The sequence below is a fragment of the Bombina bombina genome, chromosome 1 (genome assembly GCF_027579735.1).
Source record: "Bombina bombina isolate aBomBom1 chromosome 1, aBomBom1.pri, whole genome shotgun sequence".
Classification (NCBI taxonomy): domain Eukaryota; kingdom Metazoa; phylum Chordata; class Amphibia; order Anura; family Bombinatoridae; genus Bombina; species Bombina bombina.
In genome coordinates, this window is record NC_069499.1 from 1,290,612,357 (window position 1) to 1,290,624,542 (window position 12,186).

At 41.0% G+C, this 12,186-nt stretch overlaps 1 protein-coding gene across 1 annotated transcript in view; it reads left to right on the forward strand.

Moving 5' to 3' along the window:
- Positions 1-12,186, forward strand: part of CEP89 (centrosomal protein 89) — an 805,336-nt gene that overhangs the window by 51,693 nt on the left and 741,457 nt on the right. The window lies entirely within an intron of this gene.

The following is a 12,186-nucleotide window of genomic DNA, read 5'->3' on the forward strand; positions in this document are numbered from 1 at the left end:
TGCGACTTGGTCTTCGCTTCACACCTTTTCAAAATTTTACAAATTTGACACTTTTGCTTCTTCGGAGGCTATTTTTGGGAGAAAGGTACTTCAGGCAGTGGTTCCTTCAGTTATATATCTCTTAAACTACATTACAAGTCAATGCTTTTTAATTTTTTAATTTTATTTTTTTGCATGTATTCTTTAAAATGTGTACCTGCAAGTAATTATATGATTTAGTTGTTGCTTAGCTGTAAAGAATAGAAAAAAACACTATTCTCTGGTCTTTTATTGAACATTTTGTTCCTTCTTCCTAAGTGAACGCAAAAGTAAAATTTTCTGTTTTATTTTTACATTTTAGGTTGGCTATATAATGCTTGTACCACACAATTTTAATAGTAACCCACAATTCTATTTTTTACCAAATAGCTTTTATTTATTAAAACACTTATCTAAACAAAAAAACAGAATAATCCATTTATTCTTTCTGTGCAGAAAATAATAAACTGTGCATTCATAAATGAATAGTGCGATTTATGGCAGTTGACTCGTACAGTAAGGCCTTGAATAAAAAGCTTTTCTTTCTAATGGCAGTGAGAGTCCACAATCCTTACTCTTGGGAAGTACATCACCTGGCCACCAGGAGGAGGCAAAGACACCTTTATCAGAGCTTTACATATATCCCTCCTGCTTCCCAGTAGTTGCCCCGTCAAGGAGAGGGCAAGGAGAGAGAGAGATAGGTGTTAACGTATTCTTATATCCTCATATTTATCGATCCTCAGTGGATAGTACCCAGAAGAGAGGGGTTTTTGCTCTGGTGCTAGTGCAATGTAATTATTGTCAGTGAAGTCTTTGCACACAGCAGGTCACTGGTGTTGCTGGGAAGTTCCCAAGCCTCCTCCATTGCTGTCCAGGTGTATGTGCTTCTAGTCATGAATCCTCAGATTGTCAGTGGCAGCACAAGGATCTTCTGCAAGACTTACACAGAGCTTACTGTGAGTACAGGGTTTATTGAGGCACAAGAATTTTCATGGCCATGAAAACTGACTTAGTAAGTCTGTCTGGCAATAATTCCTATATTTCTTAGGAACAAAGAGAAAACATATTTGGGAGACATTTATCTGCAATGTGTAAATTAAGTTCACAAGCTTATTTTTTTATGTCTCAGGGTGTGTGTATACATGTAAAACACTATGAGTGTTATAACAATCGTAGTTCCTTAACCCACGCACTATCCTACTGCTATCAAGTGCTCCGGTCACATGCTGCATGACCGGTACACTACGTAGATGAAAAGCAGATGCATGAGGGATTCCCGGGTCACACTCTTTCTGGTGAGTGGATAGGGAGTTATATTTTTTTTCTCTTCAAGCTGACAGGTAGAGTTGGCGTGGGCCCTGTCTCTTCCTATTGGGCCTGTGAAGTATGCAGCGAGCGGAGGTGCAGAACTCAGTCGAAGACTGAGTGGTTCAGCTAAAACTTTGTTGCAGCACTGTTGCTCTGTACTCAGGAGGGAGTAAAATGCTCTGCCAGACCTCCGGAGGATATTTACGTATAAAGCTGGTATGGACGAATTTATACAGTATAATATTTTTGGAAATTCTACTGACTCAGTATAGTTTATTTCTACTTGATCAGGGGTTTTGATCTCTTCTGTTCTTATAGATGAGCAGACTGGGAATGCTGAGGCTACTCTTGTATTATCTGAGGAGATAGCCATCAATATTATGATCCCTACAAACAAATGTTTATTATGTAAGGAGGTGGTAGTCTGCCCACCAGCACAAATATGCATGTTTAACTGTGGTTCTGCAGTCCCATTCGCCATCTCCGAGTTCCTCAATACTTCTTGCATAACAGCTGGGCAATCTAATTAGGAAAAATCTAAATCTGTTTTTTCAGAGGGGTTTAAGACTCCTTTGCAAGTTGCAGTTTCTGATGCTCTGGAATCTTTGCCACCTCTAAAGCGCAAGCGCAAAATTAAACGTGTTTCAGAGACCATGCGTACTGCTTCTTCTGGTACTAGACCTGCTAGCCGGTCTCCAGACTCTGATTTGGAGGGTTTATCCTCTGAGTCAGAGGGTGAGGTATCTGCTGATGATTCTGTCAGACAAAGAACCTAAGGAGATGACTTTACAATTCAAAATGCAGCATTTGTGTTTTCTGTTAAAGGAGGTCTTGAAAACTGTAGCAGTTTAGGGTTCTAAACCAGCAGAGGAAAGACCTTTACATAAGTTAGATCTCATTTTCAGACCCAGGTTTTGTTCGCCTCATACATTTCCTGTCCCTTCCTTAATTACTTAAATACTTAAAATACTTTACCAAGGAATGGGATAAGCCAGGAGTCCCATTTTACTCCAGCATCAACATTTAAAGTGAAATTAAAGTTTGCGGAATGAGTGCCCAGTTTTTAAAAATCCTATTAAAAACAGGGGAACTTTCATTCATCAAAGTTTACTTTTCACTGGTTTTGGTAAAATACTTACCTTTTCTTCTTGAAAGCTTCTCCAGCCCATCCGGCATCCTTCAATCATGGTTTCCCCTCCGGGGGAATTATTGCCTAAAGCAACGCCGTGATTGGAGGAAGCCCGGGATCGTCATTTCTGACGTAGGAAGAGGCTTGCGGTGGAAGCGATGAAGAGGTAAGTAACAAAACCAGTGAAATGTAAAGTTTGATGAATGAAAGTGCCCCTGTTTTTAATAGGATTATTAAAAAAACGGGCACTAGTTCATCAAAATTTACATTCACTTTTTTCTATCGCTGAGGCTAATGTGGAGCTATAGGGCACATACTTAAAGGGACAGTGGACCTAAAAAATAATGTTATATAATTCTGCACATAGTGCAGAATTATATAACATTATTTTACTGCTATAGTTATAAAACCCTTTTTTCCCTTTTAATATTTAAAAAAACATGCCGCTTTTACAGACCCGCTCTCTGCTCTCTGCTGAGCGGGTCTGTTGTTTTTAGTCAGCACATCGGGCCAGTTGTATAGTCACATCCCGGCCCGACCGCGCCATAAGACTAAGTGCAGCTCGCTCCTGCTCTGTCTGACAGCAGGAGCGAGCTTCGCTTAATGTTATGGCGTGGTCGGGCCGGGCTGTGACTATACAGCTGGCCCGATGCGCTGACTAAAAAAAACAGACCCCGCTCAGCAGAGAGCAGAGAGCGGGTCTGTAAACGCGGCATGTTTTTTAAATATTAAAAGGGAAAAAAGGGTTTTATAACTATAGCAGTAAAATAATGTTATATAATTCTGCACTATGTGCAGAATTTTATAACATTATTTTTTAGGTTTACTGTCCCTTTAAGGTTGATGGTGCAATTTCTACATTAGAAAAAAGGATGACTATTCCATTGGAAGACTGGTATATCCTTTAAAGATCCTATGGACAGGAAGCTCGAGGGTTACCTCAGAAGCGCCTTTTTTGCAGGGAGAATTGTTATTGCAACCTGCAGTGAGTATTGCTACAGTTGCTGGAGCAGCAGCTTTCTGGTGTGACTCCTTGGCGGATCTATTTTCTAGAGAAAACTCTTTAGAGGAGATACACAGCCGTATCCAGGCTTTGATAACAGCGAACATTTTCATAAGTGATGCAATCATACAGATTGTTTGCATCAATGCTAAGAATACAGCCTTGGCTTTTCTCTTCAGAATAGCTCTTTGGCTTAAGTCATGGCCGGTGGATAAGGTTTACAAGTCTAGACTGCTGACTCTGGCATTTATGGGTAAGATTCTTTTTGGTCCAGGTTTGGACTCTATTATTTCTACAGTGACAGGGGGCAAGGGGGCTTTCTTGCCCAGGGCAAGAAGTACAGACAAAAAGGGAATCCTGGTGGACTTTTTGTCCTTTTTGTAAAAAAAAATAAAAAAATCAGAGGTCCACGTCCGGCCAGAAGACTGACTCACAAAACACTGCCTGGAAACCTAACCCTGTCTGGAATAAATCCAAGCAGCACAAGAAGTCTTCCTCTGATTCCAAAACCGCATGAAGGTGCGGCCCCCAATCCAGACCCAGCTCTGGTAGGGGGCAGACTAAGCCTTTTTGGGAATTTTTGTATTCAGTCAATTCAGGATGCTTGGGTCATACAAATTGTGTATCGGGGTAACAAATAGGTTTCAGATCCTATGAGAGGTTTCTTCTGTCTCACATTTCAAAAACCCCAGAAAAAAAGAGTAGCCTTTTTACAGTTTGTGAGAAATCTGGAGAACATTGGAGTTATTGCTCCAGTACAGTTAAAGGATCAAAGAAAAGGGTTTTATTCAAATCTTTTCATTGCTCTGAAAAAGGAGGGTGTGTTCTGTCCAATACTGAATCTAAAAACATTTTTTAAGGTCCCGTCTTTCAAGATGGAAACCAGCAGAACGATTCTTCCCTCAGTGAGATCAGGGGTGTCTACAAAAGATCTAAAGGATGCATATCTCCACAGCCCTATAAATCATAGACCTTCATCGGTACCTAAGGTTTGAATTTTTAAGCCAACATTACCAATTCAATGCTCTACCCTTCGAGTTAGCAACTGCTTCCAGAATCTTTACCAATGTTCTGGGAACTCTTCTGTCTGTAATTCAACTCCAGGGAATAGCGGTGGCTAAATACATGTATGATATTTTTGGTTCAAGCACCATCTTTACTACCTTTAGCAATTTCTCAACAAAGAAGGTACTTTTGGTTTCTTAGCAGACATTTTTGGATAATCAACGTATCCAAAAGTTTCCTAACACCTCAGACGAGAGTGTGTTTCCTAGTGGCGATCATAGACTCGGTAACCATGAAGGTTTTCGTGATAGAGCAGTGCATTCTGAAACTACAGTTTGCTTGTCGAGACCTTTTAAAGGGCTCCTTCTCCATCTGGCTCAGTGCATGGAAGTAGTGGGTCTCATGGTAGCTGCGCCAGACTCCATTTAGTTTGCACCGTTACATCTGAGGCCTCTGCACTTGTGCATGTTCTGACAGTGGAATGGAGATCATTTTAGATCTTTCACAAAGGATACATTTAGATCAATTCACTGGATAGTCTCTGAAGTGGTGGATAGCTCCTCATCCAGTTTCGATAGGCGTGAGTTTCCATTGTCCAGTGTGGGAGATAATCACCACGGATGTCAGTCTTTTAGGATGGGCCACAGTCTGGGGCCTTTTGAGAGCCCTGGGTGTTTGGTCTACTCGGGAGGCTTCATTACCAATAAATATCTTGGAACTCAGGGAGATTTTCAACATTTTATAAGCATGGCTACGCCTATAATCAATTTCTTTCATCCATTTTTATTCAGACATTGTGACGCCAGTGGCGTAAATAAATCAAGAGGGAAAAGGAGTTCCCTAGCCATGCAGGAGGTATCTCGCATTATGTCCTGGGCGGAAAGATATAAGTGTACCATATCCATTCATATCCCAGAAGTAGACAACTGGGAAGCGAATTACTTGAGCGTCAGACTCTTCATTTGGGGGAATAGTCTCAAGTTTGGCGCCAGATGCAACTAACTTGCATTTTTGCTTTTAAATATTATTGTGTACTTGCCAGATAGCGTTAGGTTTTGTGTGTGTTGTGTTTGGAATTTTGTTTTGTAATTTTCCCTATGGGCTTGTCACCCAGGCCAATAGGGGGTTAACTGTCTGAGTTGCTGGAAACTGTTCAGCTGTCTGTAAGTATTCTGGGCTGTGGGTTTTACAGTGATTTAAGATGTGTGTCCAGTCTGAGTGTAGTCCATTTATGTGTTTTCTAATTTACAAAGGCCTGTGTCACCAATGTTGGTTCTTAGTTTGTTTGTTTGTTTGTTTGAAGTTATGCATTGTGTGGCTGCAGGTTAGGGTAGGAGAGGGGAGAGACCTTGACATGGCCCTGGGCTTAAACATTAAAGGGATATGAAACATTTTTTGTTGTTTTTTTTTTGTTTCAAAAGCTTTATTAGAAGCAAAAAGGTACAACATCAGTATTAGTTACAAGTTCAGCCATGTGTATATAACGTACATCTTGTTAATATCTTATGGTATTAAAATGAAACATCCTGCCAATGAACAAACTCAAGCCAGTCCTGGAATGTTTATAATATATAGTCCAAGAGGGTATTGCACCCTATTTCTTAATGGAGGCTGGGAATGGCTTGTTAAGGAGATAAGTACAGAATGAAGAGAGAATGGGATGTCTGAAGAGTTTACATCAACATTTGCATATAAAGAATAAAATAAAACAAAATTAAAACAATACACTTAGGTTGTATTCTGATGAGTTATAATAATGTGAAAGTGTTAGCGACATGAGTTGAATTATGGGGAATCCCCTATTGGTAAGTATCCCACTGTTCTATGTTTCCTTTATCGTCTTAGTGTCTAGTGTATCCAAGTCGCCCCGTGTCCAAATAGAGATCTAATTTGTCACCGAGGGCGTGGCCTACCCAGTTGACTTGGCATCACCGTCAGCCCATGTTGCCAGCATGAGTTCGTGAGTGTCCAATGTACCTTGCATCATGTGGTGAAATCTTTCAAGGTGAATCAATGTGGAAACCTGCTGCTTCCATTCCTCTAAGGTCGGGGTGGTCTGAGATTTCCAGTGCCTAGGCACCAACATTTTGGCACTATTCAGCATAACCATCGATAAAGCTTTAAAAACTTTGTTCTCTATTTTGGGCAAGGATAAATAGAGAAGTGATCTGGGGTCATTGGGCAAGGTATATCCTATTGTGTCTTATATGTGTTTGAGAATCTCTGTCCAGTATGAGTCAAGTCTGGGACATTCCCACCAGATGTGAGTGAGTGATCCCTCCCCACCACACTCCCTCCATCACCTCCGCAAAGCCGACTTGTAAATACGCTGTAATCTGTTTGGTGTGAGGTACCATCTGGAGAGGAACTTGTAATTGGATTCTTTCACCCTGGTCGTTGTGACACCAGTCCAATAATCTGTGTAGAGTGATTGCTTGTTTGTACGCTGTGATGTCAGGAACCCCCAGCCCACCTCTGTCTTTCGGGAGATATAAAGACCGCCTGGCCACTCTGGGCCTGACACCCTTCCAGATGTATTGATCTATAAGGGTTTGAATTCTGTCCAGGTAGCCTGTTGGGAGTGGTATGGGTGTCGTCTGTAAGAGATAAAGTAACCTTGGCAAAACATTCATTTTCACCACATTAATTCTTCCTAGCCAAGAGATTGATTTGTTTCTCCAGCTGGATAAGTCTGCAAGTAAGCTGTTTTCTAATTTTTTGTAATTAGCCTGGAATATCACTTGTGGGTCTGGAGAGGAGTATATGCCCAAATATTTCCTTTTTGAGTGTTGCCTTTTCAAAGGGCAGTTTTGTAGTGTTCTGGGTAGCTATTCTGAGTTATATGTAATGTTTAGCAATTCCGATTTACTAAGGTTAAGGTGGAAATTTGACACTTTGCCATAGTCTGCAAATGTCTCCAGTACTTTGGGTAAGGATGTGTCTATGTCTGTGAGTGTAAGTAAAATGTTGTTTGCGTAAAGTGCAAGCTTGTGTTCCCATATCTTAGTCTTGATGCCTTTTATTTGGTCGTCGGATTGAATCTTTTGTGCTAATGCTTCGATGGTAATAGCAAACAGTATGGGCGAGAGTGGACAACCCTGCCTCGTCCCATTCTGTATGTAAAAGTTATCGGAGAGCAGTCCGATAACTGGGCTATAAGTTTATCACTAAATTTCATTTTGGCCAGGGTCACCCTCAAGAACCGCCAGTGAACCCTGTCGAAAGCCTTTTCGGCGTCGGTTGATACCAGTACAATTGGGATATTATGTAGTTGAGCGTGTGATGTCAGCTGCAGTATTTTAAAGTGTTATCCCGCGCCTCTCTACCGGGTACAAAGCATACCTGGTTAGGGTGTATCAGCGCGGGAAGGAGTTTATTTATTCTTGTGGCTAGTATTTTTGCATAAATCTTTATGTCCGTGTTTAGCAAAGAAATGGGTCGGAAGTTCTCAGGCCTGTCCGGACTTTTACCCTGTTTGGGAAGAACAGTTATATATGCCTTCAGCATTTGGTCTGTGAAACCTCCATCTTTCAAGAGTGTGTTGAAGACAGATGTAAGGGGTTGTAACAGGTGGTGCATGTACGTCTTATAATATTTAATACTTAGATCGTCAGGGCCAGGACTCTTCCCATTGGGCATATTTTTGATAGCTGATTTGGTTTCCACTGTAGAGATTGGTGCCTCCAGTGACTCCAAATCCCCTGTGGAAAGTGTGGGAAGGTGAAGATCAAGTAAGAATTTGTCTATATCATCTTGTGTGCAGTCATTGTCTAGATTGTATAGTTTTTCATAATATAGTCTGAATGTTTCTGCTATGCTCTTGCTATCTTTGTGTAGGTATCCCTCTTGATCTCGAATGGAGTGTACATGTGCGCTCAATTGTTTACGTTTGAGAGCCTTTGCTAGTGATGAGCCTGCTTTGTCATTTGTGTCAAAATATCTTTGTTTCAACAAAGCAGTTTTGCGCTGATACACTTTTGTTAGATGGTTTTTGAGATGAGTTCTGGCTTGTGTGAGAGATCCTAGTATTAGGGTGGAAGAAGGGTTCTTTTTGTGTTCCGATTCCCAGTGTCTCATTTGGGCTAATGTGGAATTTAAGAATTGTCTGTTGTCCCTGGTTTCTCTAGATTTGTGCTTGATGAAGTCCCCCCCCTTACCACGCACTTGTGTGCCTCCCATAGTTTAGTTAATGCAATGCTGTCATCAGTATTTTCTTGGAAGAAGTGACCCAATGCAGTGTCTATGTCTAATTTAATTAAGGGGTTGTCTAGAATGGATTCATCTAGTCTCCAGATGAAAGGTAGTATGGGAGTCGTTGGCCAATCTATTTTACATAGTACCGGAGCATGGTCCGACCAAGTTGTTGCTAATATAGAAGAATTATCTATTATGGATAGGCCTATCTGATCACTTAGTAAATAGTCAATCCTAGAGTATGTACAGTGCGGGTGTGAGTAGAAGGTATAGTCACGCATGGATGGGTTAGTGGTTCTCCAGATGTCATGTAGTTTTAATTGTTGTATGTGTGTAGTTACCGCTTTGATTGTTCGTTTCGGTACGTTGGTCCTGCCTGTAGATGTGTCCATTGTGGGGTCTAGAGGGAGATTGAAGTCCCCTCGCATAAACAGTGTGCCTTTCGTGTGTTCAAGAAGCAACTGAGTTATTTGTTTGAAAAGTATATGTTGTCCCGTATTTGGGAGGTATACTTTCGCTAATGTCACTGGGCAGTCAAATAGGAGACCTGAGACTATTATGTACCTACCATTTGTATCTTTTTTCTACGTGTTTGGGCTGAAATTGAATTGAGTTGCGCATCCATATTCCCACCCCCCCTTTTTTATCCTGGCCCGAAGCCATAAAGGCTGTTCTATATTGGTTGTTGACAAATTTCGGTTCCTTCCCTTTCTGGAAGTGTGTCTCTTGTATGAAAATTATGTCCCCTGCTGCTTGGTGTAGTTGTCTGAAGGCCACTGATCTCTTCTTGGGACTATTTAAGCCCTTGGCATTGATTGAAATCAGCGTGAGGGGTCGTGCCCTTAGTACAGGGGAGTTAGCCATTTGTGCCTGTTGGACTGTCTGAGAATCTGAGTGTGACAAAAGACAGGAAGTGATGTCTGTCCACACGTGTGAAATCTGTCGTCTAAAGTGTGTTAAAGGAGGATTCCCCAACACAAATTACAAGAGTAAATAAGTATGCTAAAACAAGTGTGTACAAAACTGGCGAACAGTACAGAAGGTGCGTTTGAGTAAGATTGGAAACAATATAGGTTAAAATCTGTTAAATAATTTTTCTATAAGATTTCACAACACACAGTGAAAAACAAATAACAGTAACAATAACAAGGTGGGAAATATCCCACATCTCTAATCCCCTAAAAAAGTGATTGTACATCTGTGAGAAAAGAAAATATACGACCTGTAGCCTCTTAAAATTGATAGTCCCAGGAAAAAGGTGATTGTAGCTTATTAATCACCAGAGTTGGAGTCCGTGTTGCAAGTTGCAACTGAGAGGTGGTAATCCCTCCTCGATTTTCCTCTGGAGGGAGACAGATTCTAGTTGTGGGTGCATGTGATTCCGATGAGTTTGTAGGTCTGGGGGCTTGACGTTGATCCGCAGTGCTTCACAGAAGCGTGGGAGATCATCCTTATTTTTGAAAACGGCAGTTGTATCCCTCTGGTGGCGATGATACTCACTGGAAACCCCCATCTGTACGGAATATTTTGATCTCGCAGAGTTGAAGTAATATAAGTTAGATCTCTTCTTTCTCTTGTTAAGTGTAGTCAGTCCACGGGTCATCCATTACTTATTGAATATATCTCTTCCTAACAGGAAGCTGCAAGAGGATCACCCAAGCAGAGCTGCTATATAGCTCCTCCCCTCACATGTCATATTCAGTCATTCTCTTGCAGCCTAACTAAAGATAGGTCGCTGTGAGAGGTCTGTGGTGTTTTTTAACTTAGTTTATTTCTACAATCAAAAGTTTGTTATTTTAAATGGCACCGGAGTGTGCTGTTTATTCTCAGGCAGCATTAGAAGAAGAATCTGCCTGCGTTTTCTATGATCTTAGCAGACGTAACTAAGATCCACTGGCTGTTCTCATCTGAGGAGTGAGGTAACTTCAGAGAAGGGGAATAGCATGCAGGGCCCCCCTGCAAATGAGGTATGTGCAGTAATTATTTTTCTGAGGAATGGAATTGACTGAGAAAATACTGCTGATACCAATGTAAAGTAAGTTCAGCCTTAAATGCAGTGATAGCGACTGGTATTAGGCTGATGAGTGTGTGTACACTGAATGTATTTTTCTAAGGAATGAAATTGACTCTGAAAATACTGTTAATACTGAAATAATGTATGAGCCTTAACTGCAGTAAAAGCGACTGGTAGCAGGCTTATTAATAACAATTCATAACTTTTCAAATGTATGTTTAAAACGTTTTACTGGCATGTTAATCGTTTTTTGTGAGGTACTTGGTGATAAAACTTATTGGGGCATGATTTTTACCACATGGCCATCTTTGTTTTCTGCATAGAAACAGTTATCTGAGCTTCCCCACTGTTGTAATATGAGTGGGAGGGGCCTATTTTAGCGCTTTTTTGCGCAGTAAAAATTCAGTCACAATCTGTCTACTTCATCCTCCATGATCCAGATCGTCTCTAGAGAGCTCAGGGGTCTTCAAAATTCATTTTGAGGGAGGTAATCAGTCACTGTGACTGTGACAGTGTGTTTTGACTGTGAGAAAAACGTTAATTATTAAATTGTTATCCGTTTTTGGGTATTAAGGGGTTAATCATCCATTTGCTGGTGGGTGCAATCCTTTGCTAACTTAATACATTTACTGTGAAAAATTGGTTGCTATAACTATTTTGGTTCATTGTTATTTCAACTGTGACAGCTTTTTGTGCTTCTTAAAGGCACAGTAGCGTTTTTTATATTGCTTGTAAATTTATTTAGAAAAGTATTTCCAAGCTTGCTAGTCTCATTGCTAGTCTGTTTAAACATGTCTGACACAGATGAATCTCTTTGTTCACTATGTTTAAAGGCCAATGTGGAGCCCAATAGAAATTTGTGTACTAATTGCATTGATGCTACTTTAAATAAAAGTCAATCTTTACATGTAAAGAAATTATCACCAGACAACGAGGGGGAAGTTATGCCGACTAACTCTCCTCACGTGTCAGTACCTTCGCCTCCCGCTCAGGAGGTGCGTGATTTTGTGGCGCCAAGTACATCAGGGAGGCCCTTACAAATCACTTTGCAAGACATGGCTACTGTTATGACAGAAGTATTATCTAAGTTGCCAGAATTAAGAGGCAAGCGCGATAGCTCTGGGTTAAGGACAGAGCGCGCGGATGAGGTGAGAGCCATGTCAGATACTGCGTCACAGTTTGCAGAACGTGAAGACGGAGAGCTTCATTCTGTGGGTGACGGATCTGATCCAGGGAGACTGGATTCAGAGATTTCTAATTTTAAATTTAAGCTTGAGAACCTCCGCATATTGCTAGGGGAGGTATTAGCGGCTCTGAATGATTGTAACACGGTTGCAATTCCAGAAAAATTATGTAGGTTGGATAGATACTATGCGGTACCGGTGTGTACTGACGTGTTTCCTATACCTAAAAGGCTTACAGAGATTATTAGCAAGGAGTGGGATAGACCTGGTGTGCCTTTTTCCCCTCCTCCCATATTTAGGAAAATGTTTCCTATAGACGCCACCACACGAG